Genomic DNA, 20,298 nt, shown 5'->3' with positions numbered 1-20,298 from the left:
GCACATGATGAAAAAAATTAAAGCTACTGACTAATCTTAAAATGAAAGCAGTCTCCATTATAAAATTCAGGCATCTGCCATATGTGAGTGCATATTCAGAATTAACACTGTACAGAATGAACAGATCAGTGTTTCTCACCTTTTCCCAGCGTTTCATCTTTTCATGAATAAGTTGTCAATCATAGGGAAGTGAAAARTGTATTTAGCAAAGGAGGAGTTGAAAAGTGTTCATGTCCTTCTCAGTGGAAGAACGTACAAAACTGCACTTAAATAAAATTAATGAAGCAGCCTCTTAGACAAAAAAAAAACACATTTAGGATACTTTTTTTTACGAACGAATGAACACATAATGAGTTACCTCCACCAAGAAGACACTAAATACTTAGAACATTTAGCCAGAACCTAACTATAAAACACCTGGGMATCTATCGCCATGAAAAGAGTCCTAAGGACGGTAAAGTTATTTTCTCATGTCATTACAGGATAAGATTCTTACCATGTCTCTAGCTGTCTTTTGCATATTGGCGAGTGAATTATAATGGTAGAAAAATGACAATATATGACAGGCCATTGTGAGTTTCTTCTGGGTGAGCTCTCTGAACTCTGAAAAAATCTCATTGTGTTAACAACGATCTTGGAATGCAAGCTGACTACTGAAAATTGCATTACTATTGTCCAGATTTATAACAACCCCGAGGGATACAAACCAAATTCAGCTTCCCTCAGATCACCACGCATAGTTCTTTTTTTTTCTTCTTCTTCTTCTTCTTTTTTTCCACTGAAATAATGTCTGTTCGGGGGAGAGCTCAGAGGCTGAGGAAGGGTTTAAGATAAGTCAGACTGACAATTACTGAAATGACACATCTTGACACATCAGACCTTCAAACAGCCACTAATGAATCATAATAGCCTGGCCAGAAATAGCTGCCCTTGCAACAGCCAAAAGCCTCCATGTCAGCTTAGTTTTGAATCCTAGCCATAAGGAGTGTCTTAAGTTCATCTATGCTCTAAAGCTAATCAGAAACACTCCAAACAGGCTTGTAGTAGGTAACCCAGGTATGCTAGGAGAATATCAGCAGCTGGGACAAAGAATTAAAGTGAGCAGAATGACTTTCATCTCTAAGGAGAGGAAGGCAGCACAAAGGGGAAGCCATGTAATTCCAGGGTTGAGAGGCAGGGGTGGTCCTAGCCTGTTAGTTGCCCTTGGTCAACATGTGGCACATTTACATCATCACGTATCATCATTAGCTGTGTTTCCATTGACCATATCATCGTGTACTTTGGAATTATGAAAATAAATTACCTTTTCGATTTCTAAAAAAACTCAGCTGTCAGCTGTATTAAACACTGATTGAACAGAAAATTGTGGATTTCTCACATATTACCAGACTTAGACATATTTACAGAATATRACAAAACAGGTACTTCTTAGGTTGCTGAATAGAAAAGCTGAAAAGAATAAAACATGTGAAACACTCAACATCCCATGAACAGAGAGATGTTCATACAGAAGTACAATCTGTGGTTGCTCTTGAAGGAAAGTTAAAATGTATCTCCATGAAGTGCATTTATGACAGCCCTCTAATTTTTGGTTGATAAGTTGACTAGTAGTACACCATTTGGTTAAACGTTGTTAAGTTGAAACCTTATGGAGTTTGTTGAGTGTTTGTATTTCTAAACAAAACCCCATAAAGAGCATTTTTCACTTTATGGGGTTCCCTTACCGGCTTGTGTTTGATTAGTTTCTATTCCCCGTTCTGGAAAACGTCCTCCGCCATCTTTTAATTCTGTTTCTACAGCTTCGGTTAAAGATACCAGCGGCGCCCTCTTCTGGATGGCGGTCACGCTACAACGCTAAAAGAAAGTCAAAGCGGACGTTACTAGTTAATCGATTGGAACTCATTTCAACCTAATAGACCATTAATCAACAATTAAGTCTACTAATTGTTTCCACTCCTGATTTATTCTGCATATGTTACATCCAAAGGAGAACTTTTGTTGTATTATTAAAATGAAACCAAAATATTTTCAGGACACAACATTATGCTAATTTGAAGTTGTTTATTAGCAGCACCGTCCCCTGGAAATCAGAGATTACTAATACCTGAATAATTCCAGCTTCTCCTCCCTAAGTGATCCATTTAATACATACAGTGATGCTCCTACTGGTGCTGTTGATGACGGCTGCTGGTTCCGCTGTGAGGCTCGGTGTTATTCCCTCCGCTACGTTTCCACATGTATTATGTAAGAGGCTGCTGTAGAGGACCAGCAACAAGTTTGTGTGAATGCATAAAATACAAGGCAGATCCCCTGGGCAACTGTCACACTGCGAACGCGCCACTTTGTTTGGCTGGGTGGGAGCAAACAACGGGTCATGTGTGGATTATTTTAGGATTCCAGCTCCGTTTGTCTGTCCTCTTTATTTAAATAAGCGTGCGGAAGGTCCAAGGGCTACATCCTGCCCTCTTCACATGGAAGCTACTGAATCAAAGTAATGAATTACAGAAAGTTAAAGGGCGTTTGGACCGCAGGAGAACAAGATTCACTGAAGCATTTCTTGTTATTTTCTGAGTTATTTACAAAATGTGTTTTGATATTAAAAGAGGTGCCTCCAGAAAGTTTACAGAATGAACGCCATTGACAATCATGGATGGCAACACTGTTTTGTTCTGGAATACTGAGTTAGCTTAACAACAMACACGAGTCGCGCTTTCCAAAAGTGTTCCCTTGTCTGTCATCAGTCAAACAGAAATTTTAGAAATCAAGGTGTTTTTTGTGAACATTGGCCTGAACGGAAGTAGTGAGGCCTACAGTGTGTTAGATGTTATTTTCATTCTTTTCTAGAGGTAACTAAGCCTGGAGGAAAGATGGCATTTCAGGGCCATAGCAGATAGAAGAAAAAAAGTTTACATTTCCACCAAAAAACTCTGAAATTTTTAGATTAACCTCAGGGGAAAATAATGAAATGTCTGAGTTTCTAAAGTCAAAACTTTCAACTTTTGAAAAATGTCTGAGTTTCTAAAGATAAAAAAAGTTTGACTTTTGAAACCGAGAAATTTCCAATTTTATTCTAGACCAGGTAGTGGAACTGTAGCGCAGAGGAATTCTGGGTAAATACAACCAAAACAAACACGTGTCTAGCGCTAGCTTAAGAAATGGTTTGTGGTCTTTTGCCAAAGACAAAAGAGAAATCCTCCATCTGTTAAAATCTCACACCACTCCATTTTTGCTTGTGCTCCACGAAGAAAGAAGTTGTGCTCAGTGTCTTCTTCAGAGGTTTTTGTGTCACTCACATCAGTGATTTTTGGTGCAGCGCCACCACAGGCGAGGAGGTGAACAAGTTTTTAAATTTGTTTGGATCATTTGACAGTCCGATGTGAAATAGAACAACAGCAGCTGAAAATATAACAAATGCTGCAAATTTAATAATTCCCAATAAAACCAAGTCTACTGGACCGTCCCCTGGAATGGTCCAGTAGACTTTTTGTCTTTTATCAAAACTCTTTTCTTCAGAAACATTTGAGACATAAAACAGACTTTAAAAGGATCTTCTCAACTAGATCTGCGCATTCCACTTCTGAAAAGGAAGTAACTTTTCCTGAGGTGTCTCTTATGCAGTGAGTGATATTTAAATAATTAATCCAAGAACATTTGTTTATGTCTTGTTTCAGTTCTCCTCATGTTCTTATTTTGTGTTCTCCATAGCCTTCAGTAGGCAGGGCGTGAATAAAACTTGTGAAGGGGTTAAAGCCATTGTCAGTGCTACAATACCCAATCGTTACCCTAAAATAACAGCGACTCATCTTTGGAAGTCTTGCCAGTGGAAAGATTAGCAGGATTAGCAGCAGGATGATGCAGCTGAACGGCGATCACTGAGGGTTTAAAACACATCTGCGAGGAAAGTCTTTTTAGATTTATTTGTTAAAGATGCAAATCCTCCCACTGTGTTAAAGCTGGAACATAAACAAAGCTTGTTCCAGTGTGTCAAGGACATTTTGAAGTCTAAGAATAAGTCAATTTGAGAGTCTTTTTTGGGGGGCGAGGCGTTTGTTTGATGCAAAGCAAAGATACTCTGGGAGAATACCACGCCTGAGGAAAACTTTTCCTTGACGTTTTTTTCCTCCATCTTAATTCCCAGTTTGACAGAGGCTATAGCGAGCTCTTTGGGAGCGTGGCAGGATTTTCCAAGGCACGCCGTAAATCTTCGCCTCGGAAAGCCGTTGTGGGCTCGTTATAGTCTCGCCTTATGAATAACACTGGAGATCCTGCAGCCTTTATAACCTCACTAACTCAGTATTTCCTTCCCCCCTTCTGACACTTTGGTCGTTGGGATAGACAGCGACCATACTCAGGKGTTCCTACGAATAGAAATGTTTATAACARCATGGGACGATTTGTCACTCTTTAGCGCAACCCGCGTCTCGCAGGATGCCAAATAATGATTTTAACTGCCCGTCTCAAAGATTGATCCCCCTAATCCTCCCCACCTTTCTTCACGCTGAAAGGTGCAGACTAATTTACGACGGGCTGCGCTTACGCCGTGGAATGAGTGATCTGGCTTCTGGCAAAAAGAGGTAATTTCCTCTTAATGTAGTGCTGTAAACATTTTTCATCACGCTGAGCCGACAGCACATTGACACAGCAAGGACTCTGACGCTGCCGACTTTAATCTGTGGAGATTTTTGCCCGTCATTAGAGGCGCAGACTGCAATCCTCAGACACGTCCTGGTAAATTTGTCTACTTCCTGTGAAAAACACGGCTAATGAACTGATTTAATGGGTAGGCGGGTAGCTGACGACGGTAAAAAATAAAATGGTAATCCATCTAATTCTCAGTCCTTTTGATGGGTAAATTTCTTGCAAAGTTAAAAATGTGCATTGGGGTCAGACTTAACTCTTTCCTCATTCTGTCACAGTACAACCACATATTTCAATGTATTTCATTGGAATTTGATGTGATAGACCAAAACAAAACGATGAACAATTGAGAATTGTTAGAATAAGGATGAGCTTTCAACATTTCTATCAGAACCTGCGTTTTCATTGCAAATATGCRCAAAACTTTGTTGATATTCCACTACTGTTGAAAGATTATGGTGTTTCCATTAAATAAAACACGCAATTAAAATCACATGGGAATACATTTGTCTTCGTGGGATAAGTAATTAAAAAACATGCAGCGCCTTGGTCTTCCTGTCGTCTTCTTCTTCGTGGCAACATCCAGTTGAAGATCATGTGACTCGTGTGATGTGAAAAAAGTGTTTCCATTACAGTTTTGCGAAATAAATTAATTTTTTCAACCTAGTGCCGAAACTTTATAGAAAAATTAGTTATTTTGAAATTGACATGTTTCCATTAAGCAATTTTACTTTTGAAATGTCAAATGGAGTAGTTAAATGGTCAATGGAAAAGCAGCTAAAGAAACATCTGAAATGCGTATCGACCTGAGATTGAATCACTTAACACTATTAAAGGCGTTAAAGACAAATATCTCCTCTTTCAAATCCTTGCTGGTTATTGATGAGCAACGGGCCTTATTTCAGTAATATCACAGAAATGCAGGGAAGTGTTCTTTGCATCCACCCATAGCCACGCAGAGTCTGGACGTTTTTCTGATGAATTAGCTTACTGACTAACTAAATCATCTCGACAATGAGGAACATTAGCACTGAATTGGAGTCATGTTTCCGTCTACTTCATGAATACGCTTATTGCTTTTTTCTCTCTCTCCGTCAGGCATCTGAGAACAAAATTAAGCCTTTACGCTTTTTTTTTTGTTTTTCGTGAACAGTCTTTATTTTATTTGTCGGGTGAGCGTGGTAAATCTCGGGTGGCTGGTGGGAATAATCACATATTGTTTGGCAGAAGCAGATTAAAACACGGAGCTTGGCACAAATGACAATTTTTCTTTATAGTTAGTTAGTTTAATCAAACTAACATTTTCCCCCATCCAAATGTTTGGATGGGGGAAAAACAACAACATTAATTTCTTCCACAAGTCTTTGTTCACATCCACTTTTTGCACATAATTTACATCTAGAACACAAGCAGCATTTACAGTTTAGTACACCATCACAATGTTGCCTTTTGTTCCTGCTGTTTTGTAGACAATGTAGTTTGATCAGGTAATTCAGCTGTTTGTCTAATGTTTTTGCTGTGGAGTCAGTTTTAATAATAACACCACTTGCAGTGTTTTCACACCTGATTGGTCCTCAATCGAACTGATTCCACTAGACTAAGTTACAACATTTGTTACATTTTCAGCTTCTTAGGCTCTTCTGCCTTGCACTGTCAAACGATCCAAACTAATAGAAAAACTTGTTCACCTCCAAACCTGTTTTTTTTTTTTTTTTTTTTTTTTTTTGTTCAGTTATCCAACCAAAATTCTGGGTTCCAACGTTTGACCCAGTATTTGTTGAATCTATAAGCCTCTGACCCCATCCAGGATCTTGGTTGTTCCAATAAATGATCAGTTTTTAGTGGATCTCACTTATTTTTATTTCAGGATGTCGATGACCTTATAGTGTAAATTAGACACCTATAAGCCTGATCAAATACTGCTTGATAGTTGGAAGTCGTCTTTCACAAAGTTATATATTTTCAACTCGGTATAAAAAGAAATGCAACTTTATGCAACCCGCCTACATCACAGAAGATATATAAAAAAGTGATTTTAATTAATTCCACAACGGATTCCATTCTAATTTTAAAGTCAGACAAAACCCCGAGGTCTAAAGACCAACTGATATTTTCTTTCTGTGCCAAACTTATTCAAGCTTTCTGACCCTCTTCTCTTTAAAAGTCCTCTCCAAGATTTTCTCTTTGCTCCTGTGCTTCATCAAATCATTGCCAACATTTTTTTGCCCTCTTGTCTTGTAGTTGTTGACAGTTGGAAAGCATATTAAATCTAGTCTCTCCAGAAGATCAATACATACTGAAAGCGATGACACTTCTCCTCCCCGGGGACTCGGTGTAGGCGTTCATTTGCATCGCTCTGTGGAGGACTGTCTGTGGCGGTGTTAAAGTTCACAGCTAGAGAGTGGAGGAGATCAATCTCTGCTCTGTCAATCACAATAAAACTCAAATGAGCAATTTTAAGCCGAGCGCATTGGACGACCTGTCAGAGATGCGGCGGTGTGGTGTGAGCCCTCGTCTGTTTTCAACAGGACCGCGTCTAATGACTGTCTCCGTTGAGCTGGTTTGTTTTTCTCGCCGGAATACTTTCCTTGATGTTTGTTGTCTTAGCACTTTTCATTTCTTTTTAAAAGATAAAAACAAAAGAGTATCCCACACTGAACACTCTTACAGAGAAACCTTAACATACACAACCTCTATCTCTCTCTCTCTCTCTCTCTCTCTCTCTCTCTCTTTGTATTTCTACCCATGTTAGCACTTTGCATTGACTTCTATTCATTTTAACTGCATTTAACCAAGTCATTTTTCCTATACCTAATCCTAATAATAACAACAATTATAACATCACCAGAAATGGTGGATAACTTGCTTAGGGCATTATTTTAGAAACATGTTGTTTGTTGCTCTGGTTTCTCTGTTGCTTTGTGTCTTTCTGCAGGTTTAGACTTCCAGGGTGTTGTCTTGTGTTCCCTTTACGCTTCTTTCTCTCCTCTGCTACTACCGTTTCTCTTTCTTTCCAGTTAAATCTTCTCCTCAACTTTTTTCCATTCCTTTTTTCCTTTTCTTTTCAGTCTGTGTCCATTCCATTTGAAATAAACTAATAAAGAACAATAAAGCCATTTACAGAAAAACAAAAATCAAATAAAAGGACCATGGCGAAAGTTATAATGCTTTGCTTGTTAAAGTAAAAAAGAAACAGAAGATATGGCTGAGAGGAATCAGACTTTTTCTCTGTCGTTTCACATTGTTCCACATAACTTAATTTCTGATTTTTGTTTCTCGTTTTCATCTCTTTTTTGTGTATGAATTACTTGGGTTGTTGCCAACACCTGGGGACAATTTCATGTCAACAGCAACTTTATAAATATGTTCATTGTTTACTATAAACCTGCTATATGTTCAAAACATATTTTACCCACTGTATGAATATGTGCACATCTTGGACATTTTTTTTTCTCAAAGTACCCTACACAGTCCCTCATCGATTTTAATCAGAATGTGCAACTTTTAATTACCATACAATAATTTCTTATGTTGTAAATTTGCCCACTAAAATCTCTTATTAATCTTTTTCATTTATTTATATTTTACTTCTTTATCAATCTTATATACGATGGTGTTATCAGGGCCACACTGACGAAAAAAAAAAAAAAGAGAAGTCATAAATTTACGAGAATAAAGTCCAAAAATTACAAGAAGTCATAATATTATCAGAACAAAGTAAAAAATACTACAAGAATAAAGTCATATTGTGAGAATAGTCATATTATGAGAATAAAGTGAAAGAATTCTGAGAATAGTTATGTTACAACTTAATTTTTGTATTATTTCAATTTTATTCTCACAATATTGTGACTTTATTCTCATAATTAAATTTTTTTTATTTCTTATTTTTTCTCTTCATATGGCCTTAACACTCCATCATGATTCTGCATGCTTCAATTTATCCTTAACTTTTTGCTGGAACTCTTTTTTTCTCCACTGTGGGACCAACAAAGTACATTTTTATTCTAATATATTCATGCAGCAGTGATATTTTTAACTTAAGGTTTTTGTAAAATACAAGCCTAACACTGACTCCTGCCTTGGAACAAAAACAGTGAATTGGTACCTTTTTGTTTTTGAGCCGATTCCCAGCAGGTCCATTATTTGGACTGTCACTTCAACTCATGAGCAATTTCCTAACCAGAAATGTTATTAAAACCTAGAGGAACATAAAAGGAAGCAGCAATTTGGAGATTTCACTTCAAGTTAAAAAGTTGCAACATTGACAGGAAACTTGTTGCGGAAAACGAAATGATCAACATTTATAACATTGTCTGAGCGTTCTGCTGGTCCTTTTTCAGAGCGTTTCCACTGCTCAGCCGCTGCCTAATGGTCTGAGCGCAGCCCCAGAGGTCTGATAGGAAACGCTCATTACCCCTACATGGCAATGTGCAGCTCAACCCCCGGATTCAGTAAATTGTTCAAAGTCCTTCCTCTACATCTGCTGTTGTATACATAAAACAATATTGTGCTCCAGATTATTTTTTTTTTCCAGCACTGACTGAAAGGTTCAGGACGACGGTGACTCAGATGAGAGTGACACTGCTGATAATGACAGAGAAGATGAAGATGATGGGATAATATGACGATAATCATCATGCGGCGGGCGACCCGTTTAACGTCAGATGTCAGATGTGACCTTTTTGCAGTTTTTCAGAGTACTGGTGAGCATTGCACATGTTTCAAAAGGAAGACTTCAGGTTTAATAATTCATAAATCCATGGAATAGCAAAATGGCTCCTGAAGGAGATCCATGTCATTACAAAATGAACCTGATTTGAAGTAACTTTAAACTTTTTCCAAATTGAACAGATGAGTTTTATTTCTTTTGTATCATGCTCAAGGCGTGAGCCGCAGCTTTATGGCTTCTGTTCCACTGGTGTAGTTTGTCATAAAATGCATTTCATAAAACATAAATAAATCGGACAAAGATAACCTGAGCAGTTTTTAAATTATGATTTTGTTTATCAAAAAGGAAAAAAAGAACAAACAAACCTGTCCTTACGAGAAAAAGTTAATGTCGCCTAAACAGTCACTATGACCTTTTCTGTTGAGTAAATCATTAAATATTTAGAGATGCTGCAGCTGAAAGTTTTTTTTTTTTGTGCTTTCTTAGTTAATTATCAAGACTGATAATTTGATTGTTTTTGTTTTATAGCGTTTTAGAAACTGACCAGTGCAGAAGTGACTGCAGATCTGAATAAACCAACAGACCACAGTAAGAAAAAAATGGATATAGGGTGTTAACAAAGAAGTGTTAAAAATCACTGTTGGTGTGGTATTTGATGATTAACAAAATTTCACTCTAGAACTTCACATGTATTTCAATATAAATATTCTAATACAGGGCTGCACAGTGGCGCAGAGCTGTTGCCTTGCAGCAAGAAGATTCTGGGTTCGATTCCCGGCCCTGGTCTTTCTGAATGGAGTTTGCATGTTCTCCCTGTGCATGCGTGGGTTTTCTCCGGGTACTCCGGTTTCCTCCCACGGTCCAAAAACATGACTGTCAGGTTAATTGGTCTCTCTAAATTCTCCGTAGGTGTGAGTGTGTGTGTGTATGGCATGGTTGTTTGTCCTGTCTGTCTCTGTGTTGCCCTGCGACAGACTGGCGACCTGTCCAGGGTGACCCCGCCTCTCGCCCGGAACGTTAGCTGGAGATAGGCACCAGCAACCTCCCGACTCCACTGAGGGACAAGGGTGTAAAGAAAATGGATGGATGGATATTCTAATATGAAGCAGAGTGGCCTGATGTCAGGAATGAACTGCTTCCAGGAGGCAGAGCTGCTTGTCTTGACTCAGTCAGAATGGACCAACCATCAGGCATCGAATGATTCTCAAATAACTCCTTATCAAGCTCAGAAGGTGATTGGATAATTACAGTTAGGTGTTTAGGCTGCAGAGGGACTCGCCATGCCCCCCCAGCAACAATCACTGTTTGACTTAAAGTCTCACAGGCACCAACACAAAACTCAGGTGCAACATCACGTAGCATACAGGGGGGCAGCAAGAAGAGATGAACACCTCCTACTGCAACAGGACAAAATCTTATCAAGTAATTTTTGGTCTAGTTTCTAAAGCAAGCATTTCAGTATACTTGAAAGAAGATAAAACTAACTTACAAGTAACGTTTTAGCAAGGTATAGGAGCTTATTTAGAATAAAGAAACCTGAAAGACACATTAAGACAGTTACAAAATCAGCCTTCTGTCACCTGAAGAACATTTCCAGGTTCAAAGAATTAATGTCCCAACAAGATCTAGAGAAACTCATCCATGCGTTTATCTTTAGTCGCATTGATTACTACAACAGTGTCCTCAGGTCTGCCTAAAAATATCAATCAGCTGATCTTGAATGCTGCTGCTGGTGTTCTGACTAAAACCAGGAGCATAGAGCAAATCACCCAGTTCTAAAGTTCTACCACTGAGATTTTAAAATAAAAATAAAGTCATTCAGTGATTTATAAACTAAATAAAATGTGAACAAAATAAAAGATCTGCTTGTCTGGAAGGTTGTTGTATGAACCTTCCAGACCTCTCAGGTCTGAAAGGTTGTGCTCTGCATCCCCAGAAACAAACAAGGAGAAGCAGCATTCAGCTTCTATGCACCACAAATCTGGAGCAAACTTTCAAAAAAACCTGCAAAACAGCTAAAACAGAGTTCATTTAAATCTTGAATAAAACCCACCTGTTTAGAGTTGCCATGTTTTACCAATCCATGTATTGATTAGTGATACATTGAGCATTGACTAAAATATTTGGTGTGTATTTTGATGGTATTTGACAAAATGTAATGTTTATTGCAGTTTGGACTGCCTTGTGGATGAATTCTGCTATACAAATAAATTGACTTAATATTGATTTTCAAAAAGGGAGTAACTCCGCTGGCCGATTATTTCAAGTTAAGTCTTGTTGAACTTGTTTTGTTTTGCTAATCGGCCACTGCAATTTTAAATTTGATTTTATTATTTGTGACAAGTGAGTAAAATTGGCATAATTTAATAAATCACTAAAGAAAGCAAACAAATGTGAAAATAGGACTTTTAGGATAGGAGTTTCCCTGAAAGCAATCAAAGTGTTCAATTTGAAAACCTTGAAAATGATTGAAAACAAGATGGCCGACATTCACTCTTTTGACGTTAGAAGCCAAGTAGCGATTGAAACTGTACCTTTTCCTTAATATTGCCATAAAAAAAAGAACTAGTGCACTTTTGACATGATGAAATGAGTGTGGAGTACATTTAGAGACGGCTAATAAAAGAAAAGCACTTTGAGGCAGGTGGCTGGGCGACTAAAGTTTAATTTAGCTGTCAGCAGACCTGGATTGTTGACAAACTCGAAGCTTTCTCCAAACGAATGCTCGGTCCGATGATGACAGCAGAAAAGCACGCACGATTTCCCCAGCTGACGACAGCGACGCCACAAAGAGCTTTTCCTTTTCAACTTTAAGATCATCCTTTTTCTTCAGAGATGAAAGCAGCATGACCAGACCAGAACCCATCGAGAGACAGATAAGATCCAGCAGGAGATAAGTCGAGTCGGAGAGAGCCGATCGCAGAGAGCTCAAAAAAAGAAAAAGAAAGAAAAATACACGAGAAGTCTCAAATTCAAATGAATCTCTTTGAAATGCAGTGACATTTTGAATAACAGAGCTATCTGTCTTTTTTCCAGTGTGAGATTTTAAAGCAGCTTTTTTTTTTCTTCTTTTCATGTTTTGTTGTACAAAACCACATCAGGATAAACAAGGAGAACACATCTGTCTTCACCACGCAGAAAGTCTAATGATGTGCTGCTTAAAGTGATGACAGAGAGCTGGGTCTCCGGGGCGACGGGGGTCTCTGCGTTGTGATGTAGAGAAGCAATCAATTAAGAGGGTAAGATATATGTGTCTGCTCTTAAAGAGTGGCAGCTTAATAGCGACATAGATTTCTGTCAATTATGTTAATTACTTTGTTTAATTTACAGTGGTTTGTTGCAGACTTCGCATTACCGCAGGGACTGACGGGAAACTGGAGACAGTGGAGGGAAAGTGATCAGACTCAGCTGTAAATGCTGGGCTTGGTCCAACTCTTCCAGTTTATTGAAGTGCTTGGTAATCTGCAGCTTTATATAAAAAACTATTTCATTTTCTTCCATTAGAAGCCCAAACTGCAATGTCTTACAGTGGGATTTTATATGGTAGAGAAACATAACACAGATCATGACTGTTGAGTAGAAGGGCTACATGGAGTTTTTTTAATAAATAAAAAAAATATATATAAATATAAATAAAAAATATTGATTATTTCAAGGAATCAATTATTCTATCGATTAATCAGTCAAGTGGATGATAAAAAATGTTCACTTCGCCTCTTAAGCTGTTTTTTTTATATCAGAATATCAGAAATAAAAGACGGAAATGATCAAGTAATTCAGTTCCTTTTTCAAATGGTAAATGGACTGAACTTATTTAGCTTTTCCAATCATTTTGACCACTCAAAGCGCTTTACACTAGTCACATTCGCACTCACTAACGCTCACACATTTATACACCAATACGCAGATCGGTAGACACTTTGGGGTTAAGTACCTTGCCCAAGGGCGCATTGACATGGGCAGGAGGAAGCTGGAATTAAACCTACAACCTTCAGATCACAAGATGACAACTCTTCCCACAGAGCCACAGTCTAAATAAGAAATTAAAGATCTTATTGTCTAAAATGCAACATCATACAATTCCTTCAGCGAATTGTAACCAGGTGAAGCTAAAGTTAAACCACTAGAGGAGTTTGGGACACAATATATTCACAGAAAAATATCTTTTCATCTTTTTTTGTTTTTTAACAAAGCTGTATTTTATTTATAAAAATTTTCCACTCTCAGTTCAAACTCAATGAAATCCCAATGAATTTTTTTCTCTACTGATCAGTGGAGAGGAGTTTTCATCTTACAAAAAATGGCCTTTTTGTCAGTCTGTACACTGAATTTGATGATTAATCAATTTCTAAATTAATTGACAATTATTTTAACAATCAATTAATCACAATTAATCAGATTATTTGTTTCAGCACTATTGTGTGTATTTGCATACGTCCCACAAGAGTCAATACAAATGTTTGTTTTTGTGCAAATTCCAAGCCATTATGACTGTAGATGTTCAAACTTTTAGTTTCAGTTCCGTCTTGATCGTTTTTTTATTGTCTGTTTTCTTATGTCTTATATTTTTAGCTATATCCTCAAATCAACAAAATTAGCAAAAACAAACACTTGAAATATAAGTCCATGTCTGGAATGAATAAATTCAGCATATGTAGTTATTTTTTAAACATGAAAAAAGTTTTGTGAGGATAATCCAAATCACTAAGATGCAGCTGTATAATTTGTCCTTCCACTTTCATTTATACAAGCTGGCTGCTTCACACACTTCCAAGTTGAAGTCAAGTGTTTCCTGTCAAACAACTCATTYATCAACTMATTTATTTCTGCTCTGAGGTTCGTGTGCCAGCTCAACCTTTATGGACATTCCTACACGTTCTGCTGCTCAGAGTCAGAATCTCTCCGTCTGTCCATCTGCTGGCCACAGACCGCAATCAGGAGTCATGGAACCTCTCCACTGTTCCACATTAAAGCATCTCCAGTAATTATTCCTTCAGTGTGTGTGGTATGGTGCTGCTTTGATTTAGCTTTAAAGACGACATTTAGCAAAAGAGAAATAAAGGCTGAATGTTTCTGTGTTCACCTAGCAGCCAAATACGATTCACTTCTAAATTTTTTGGGCAATGTGTGATCCATGTTTGACTTTTTCATACCAGGGTAAACGACCCACTTCCAATTTAATCAGTCTGCAGCCTGAATGGTCACGTAGCAGTTCGTCTGACTTTCACCTCACTGATGTGAGGCGTCAGATTTCTTCACCACCAGAAAGCCAGACGCTGTGACCCAAGAAATAATTTTAAAAAATGTCTCAGAAATATAATTATTAAATTCTGAAAATATCTGTTTTGGTAGCTGTGTTTCCATTACAAATGTGTTCAAAACTTTGTCGACATTCCGCTAACGTCAAAAGAGCAATTTTGCAATGGTGTTTTCATTAAACAAGAAACTGTTAAAACCACATTTGAGTAAGTTTGTTCACGCAATAATTTATTAAAAACATACTGCGCCATCATCCTCCTACCACTTCCTRTCTTCTTTTTTTATTGTTATCGCCAGTAGTAACATTTGGTTGTTGGCTACATGACTCGTGATTCGAAAAAAAATTTGAGTTTCCGTTAGTTTTGTAAAAAAAAACACCTCAACCTAGTGCAAAAACCTTTTATCAAAGAAGGTGAGTTTTTGTGAAATTAGTGTGTTTCTATTGAGCGAATTTATTCCAATTGATTGCAATTTGCGCAATTATTTGGTTAATGGAAACCATAGTTCCATCATTTCTGGTTCTGACTATGCAGCCAAACAGGCTCTCTACAGAAGTTGCTATTAATGCTCTACAGAAGGGCATTTCCATCAGTTTTGCTTATTAGTAGCTAACTTCATCTTGTTATCATGACCATGCTGTCGGCTCGCCTTGCTTAATAAACTTAAAAAAATTATCCAAAAATGGCCCAATTTTCAGGTTATCGTAAACAATTTACACAGAAGTCCTACTGCACAAATAGCACAAAAATTGGATTTCAGTGATCAGAGTTGAACGTCTGCCATGTGAACATAGCCTCTGTCAAGTCTCAGTTATTTCAATGCAAGTCAAATCTCAAGTCTTTAATGACTGAAGGAAATATGTTTTTATTATTAATGAATGCATCCCAATTTGTCCAACACTACACTGCTGCAGTTAGAAATTCAGACGTTGTGATTGTCATAAAAGCTGGTTTAAATAAACATTTAGTGACTGGAATTGAATCTTTTAACATGTAATTCAATCTGCAAAACATTGGCAATAAGCAATTATAACAGTTAAAAGCTTTACTAATCTTTGGGTCATTTAAAACTGTCCAGTTGACACTCAACAGCTCGTGGTCAATGAGGAAAAACATGTACAACACATGTAGAGACTGGTTCAGAAAAATAATGTTGGGATCTCTGAGCTCTAAATTCTGAATTTGCTAAATTTGTAAAACTTTACAACCAGATTCTCAATTATTGTATGTAAATGGATTTAACTAGAATAGCTTTAGATACAGATGACATTACAAACCCTGCAGTGTCATCTCAATTTCCAGGACTAAGCTGCTGCTTGTGTTCGTGAACATAACTCAGGTTAGATTTTACATGTTCCTTCAAGTACTGATTATCCTCCTCTGCTATAAGTGTCTTTTTACAAGGGGACATAAATGTTTTTTTTCCTCACGGTAAGCTGTGACCCTTTTAGTTTTTACAGCTGTTATGGAAGTCACTCAGATTACAACCTGTGAGCTTCCTGGATGTTTTTGTTGTTGTGTGACCGCTAATGCTGAAAGCCAATAAAGTCTTTCAGTGGGCCACCCACCGCAACAACAAGGCAGCGTTGTGGCAGTTGCCTTACAAAAGAAACTTTTGTAAGAAAAATTACAACCATTTAGTCGAAACTTGTACTTTTGAACTGAGAGACCAAAGCAGGCAGGGAGAATAAAAATGAAGACACACTCTATGTGTGTCAATACCAAGTGTTTTTCAGTCGATCTGAGGCCGTCTGTCCAGAAGCTGAAAGTTGGTCCAAACTGGGTCATGAAAAACAAAAAACATCCTGAAATGATTCAAAAGGTGTTGTAGAGGTTCAGTTGGATTCCAGATCTAAATTTGATTTAAATGCTGAGGCTGGACTGTCATGAATGACCCCAGCAGGGGTCTGCAAGCTGCGGCTCCGGAGCCACAAGTGGCTCTTTGGACCTTACACAATGACTTTGCTAAAAATCATGAAGAACGAACTGATGTTTTTAAATATGTAAACACATATTTTGTAAAAGGGAAGATTATTTTGACTCCTAACTATGCAACGTGGCATGTTTTTTAAAATCATGTTTGAGTTTTGTAAAAAGTTCTAGGCAGACTTAGTTCTTTGGTCATTCTTCACAACGTTCTAGCGCCCAGCACACAGGACCAGACACCTCTGGCCCGTTTTGTCCTCTTTGTCGTGCTCCTCTCAGTCTGAAAAAGAAGAAGAAGAAAAAAGAATCTTCACGCGAGCACACGGCTGGGTCACAAGGTTGACCAATCTCACCTCCGCGCATCTCTAAGTCAACGTGTTTCTGTCGGCTCCAACGGTTCGGACATTTCACCGCTCCGCAAGCGTGAAAGCACCCCTGGACTTTTGGCGCCTCGGCTCGTTCCCGCCGTCCAATCACAGCTCAGCCAGGAGGAGGCAGAGCGGAGTGAGTGTCAGCACGCCTCTGTGATGATGGATGGGCCTCAGTGGAGAGATGATGGATGACCACGGTGGCCATTTTTTGTGTGTGTTTTTTTTTCTTGTTTGTTTGATGTTACCCAGAGCGAGTTCCCATGGCAACAGTGCTGTTTCCATGACCTCTGCTTGAACCTTGACACCCTCAACAACTTTCCCTGCCACCAGGAGGGGGAACGTAGTACCTGTAGGTGTAACAGAAACTGGGAGATTCATTAAATATGAGATTTATCGTCGACATTTTTTTTTACCCCAAACGACGCCCACCAGTGACTGAATGCTGAGGTTTGTTTTCTTCTTCCAAGCACAAAATTCCAATAAGCTGTGCTAATTAAACACAGAGGAAGTAATTAAAAAAGCCACTATCTGCAGTTGGCAGATTGCTTGTCTCACTAACACATGTGATAAATACGCTGGCTTTTATTTTTCTTTCAATGTGCTTTTGAAAGCTGTGTAATGGTGAAACTCCATTCCTGGGACGATCATGAAAGAATTTCTTAAACAGACAAAGCAGAGTCAAATTTAGGATTGGTAGTAATTTATTTAACTTCTTTAAATTATTGTTTAAAAAAGAGCTTTTAAAAAAATGCCCTAATTCATACTTAGAACAATAAAACGGGCAAATGTACAAAAGAATTAATCAGAATTAGTCATTTGTTTCTTTCCGAAGGATTTGAAGCGTCTTATTTCCAGCTGCCAAGTGTCTTCATTTATTGACTGTCAGTCTAGAGAAACTGTTTCCCATTCTAAGTTAATTCTTGTTAGCTGTGCACAGTGCTGTAAAAATGAAAGAAAAAAGTTATAAACGAGAGAGGGGATGGCGGGGGAGGGAAACCTGTAACAAAATTCCTAGAATGCTTTAACTTGACATACTTCAAAAACACTTCAGAGGAGAATCAACGAGAGATTTTCCACATGAAGCAAAATTTGTTCTATATCTAATACCAAGTGATTTGGCTCTCTTGATTACAGATTATTTACAAATTGGTGGACATGCAGTTTTCCCAGGAGGGAAGCAGGTGGACGTTCTGGCTAAATCCTTCTTCGTAGATTAGCTCTCGGGCAGAATATCCCTCATTAACAGAAACCTTTATCATGGTTGCTATGGAGAGGAAATGTTAGTGCAACACCCTGAGAAAAACYAAAGAAAATACGGCAGAAATAGTGACTAAAAACGTGAATATTTTTACCTGTATGAACATTATTCACTCTTTTGACAGAGACTAGAAAAGGTCGTCATTATAACATTAGATATTAGTATTGTTTGARTTGGACATTATGTCTTATTTCAATGTTGTCCAAAAAAAAAAAATTAAAATGCACTAACATTTTGATCAACCTGCTTCTCCTCTAACCTTGCAAATAAACTCATCTTAAAAATATATATATAAAAAAACAGAAAACGTCTTAAACACTGCACAAATGCATTTTTCTGTTTTCCTCTCCAAAGTTCAGTCAAATTATGTTTTAGCACATTGAGCACAGAACAATTATTCCATTTCCTTCAGAATTCAAATGAAATATTCATAACACATAAAGTGAGGAAATGTGTGTCTGTATTTGTGGGCTGAGAAACAGAGCTGAGAATGTGAGTTACACCCATTAAAAACTCGTCACATCCTCTGCTCTGGTTTGCCTTAACGCGTGTTACTTCCACACATCCCACCGCTACCACCTTTTTTTCCCCTCATTAAATCAAAAGTGAAAGTCTTTGCTGTGCGAAAACGGCCAAAGCAACAGCTTGACATAAAAACAACCCGCGTGTTTTCACCAGAGCGAGTAAAACCTTAACTCAAATCATGACCTTCAAACGTGAAATTCTTTATGGATAACTTTATCGCCTAACTTTCTTTCTTACCTCAGCAGGTGATCTTCAGTCAAGTGCAAATGTGATAAGAATCTAAAGGCACGCGCACGCGCGCGCACATCGCTAACGGCTACTTTTCGCTTCGCTCTCTGCAGCTCGCGCAGAGACTCGGTTTGTTTCCATCACGAACTCCGCCGTGTCGTCATCACAAAGACGTTGCCCTCCAGCAATGAGAGCGGGACGCAACCTTGAAATACAAATAAGAAGTCTTCAAGACGGGGCTCCCTGTGTGTGTGCGTGTGCGTGTGTGTGTGTGCGTGTGTGTGTGCGTGTGTGTGTGTGCGCAGCCGTTTAATACCCTCTGAGAAGCACCTTGAGTTTTCAACCTTTAAAGTGAAGTGAGATCAGTTTGGACAGAATGAGGATACAGAATGTTAAGGTTACAGCAGAGGTTACGGTTAGGGAATATTTCATCACAAAGTCCCCCCTGCTTCTGTCTGCACTTGACTAATGTGAGTTTGACAAGCTAAGATCTCTGTGGCTATATAAATATAAACTCTAGTTTGAACTGATGAAGTCGTATTGGTAATTTTGCAAAGAATTATTGCAGATGTACAGCTCTGGAAAAAGTGAAGAGCCCACTGCACTGAGCCTCATTGAGAAACTCATGGTTATTCCRCCAAATATTGAGTTATTCCTGAGTTAAAACATTAGTATTGTTGTTTCTAAATGAATGTGAACTTGTTTTCTGTGCATTATTTGAGATCTGAAAGCGCTGCATCTTTTTTGTTATTTTGACCATTTCTCATTTTCTGCAAATAAATACTAACTTTTTGTTTGGAGACATGTTGTCAGTAGTTCATAAAATAAAATAACAATGTTCCTTTTACTCAAATGTATACCTGTAAAGAGTAAAATCAGACAAACTGATCATTTTAAGTGGTCTCTTTTTTTTCCCAGAGCTGTGTGACATGTCTTTGTCATGTTCTTGATATTGTTATACACATGCAAAACACTCAAAACTGAATTTTGGAAAATCTACCCTTTTTTTCTATGAATCTTGAGGTAACACAAAAGTCTGAATTAAATATCTTGAATGTCTGTGACTCAAAAATAAATTCATACTCACTGAACTTTTTATTAGGATTTTTTATGTGACAAACCAACACAAAACAGTGTAGGAAGTGTAGAAACACACCCGGTTCAATATTTTTATTTTTACATATACAAACTGTAAAATGTTGTGTGTGTMAATATTATACACATTTAGGTCAGCAAAGCTATTGGGGCAGACTCCCAAAGTATGGAAATATTGAAATACGCAAAAAAAAAATACACACACAAACCTTTGTGTGGCTCTATAACAAGATCCCAATAAATAAGTTAAAATAATTTAAGCTGAATTAAATCTGTGTCATTCTGCTGTAAAGCTTTTTGACAAGAACATGTTTTCCCCCRTCGTCA

Source organism: Poecilia reticulata, linkage group LG6 (assembly GCF_000633615.1).
Source record: "Poecilia reticulata strain Guanapo linkage group LG6, Guppy_female_1.0+MT, whole genome shotgun sequence".
Classification (NCBI taxonomy): Eukaryota; Metazoa; Chordata; class Actinopteri; order Cyprinodontiformes; family Poeciliidae; genus Poecilia; species Poecilia reticulata.
The sequence above is the reverse complement of the archived record's forward strand: the minus strand, read 5'-3'. Positions refer to the sequence as shown.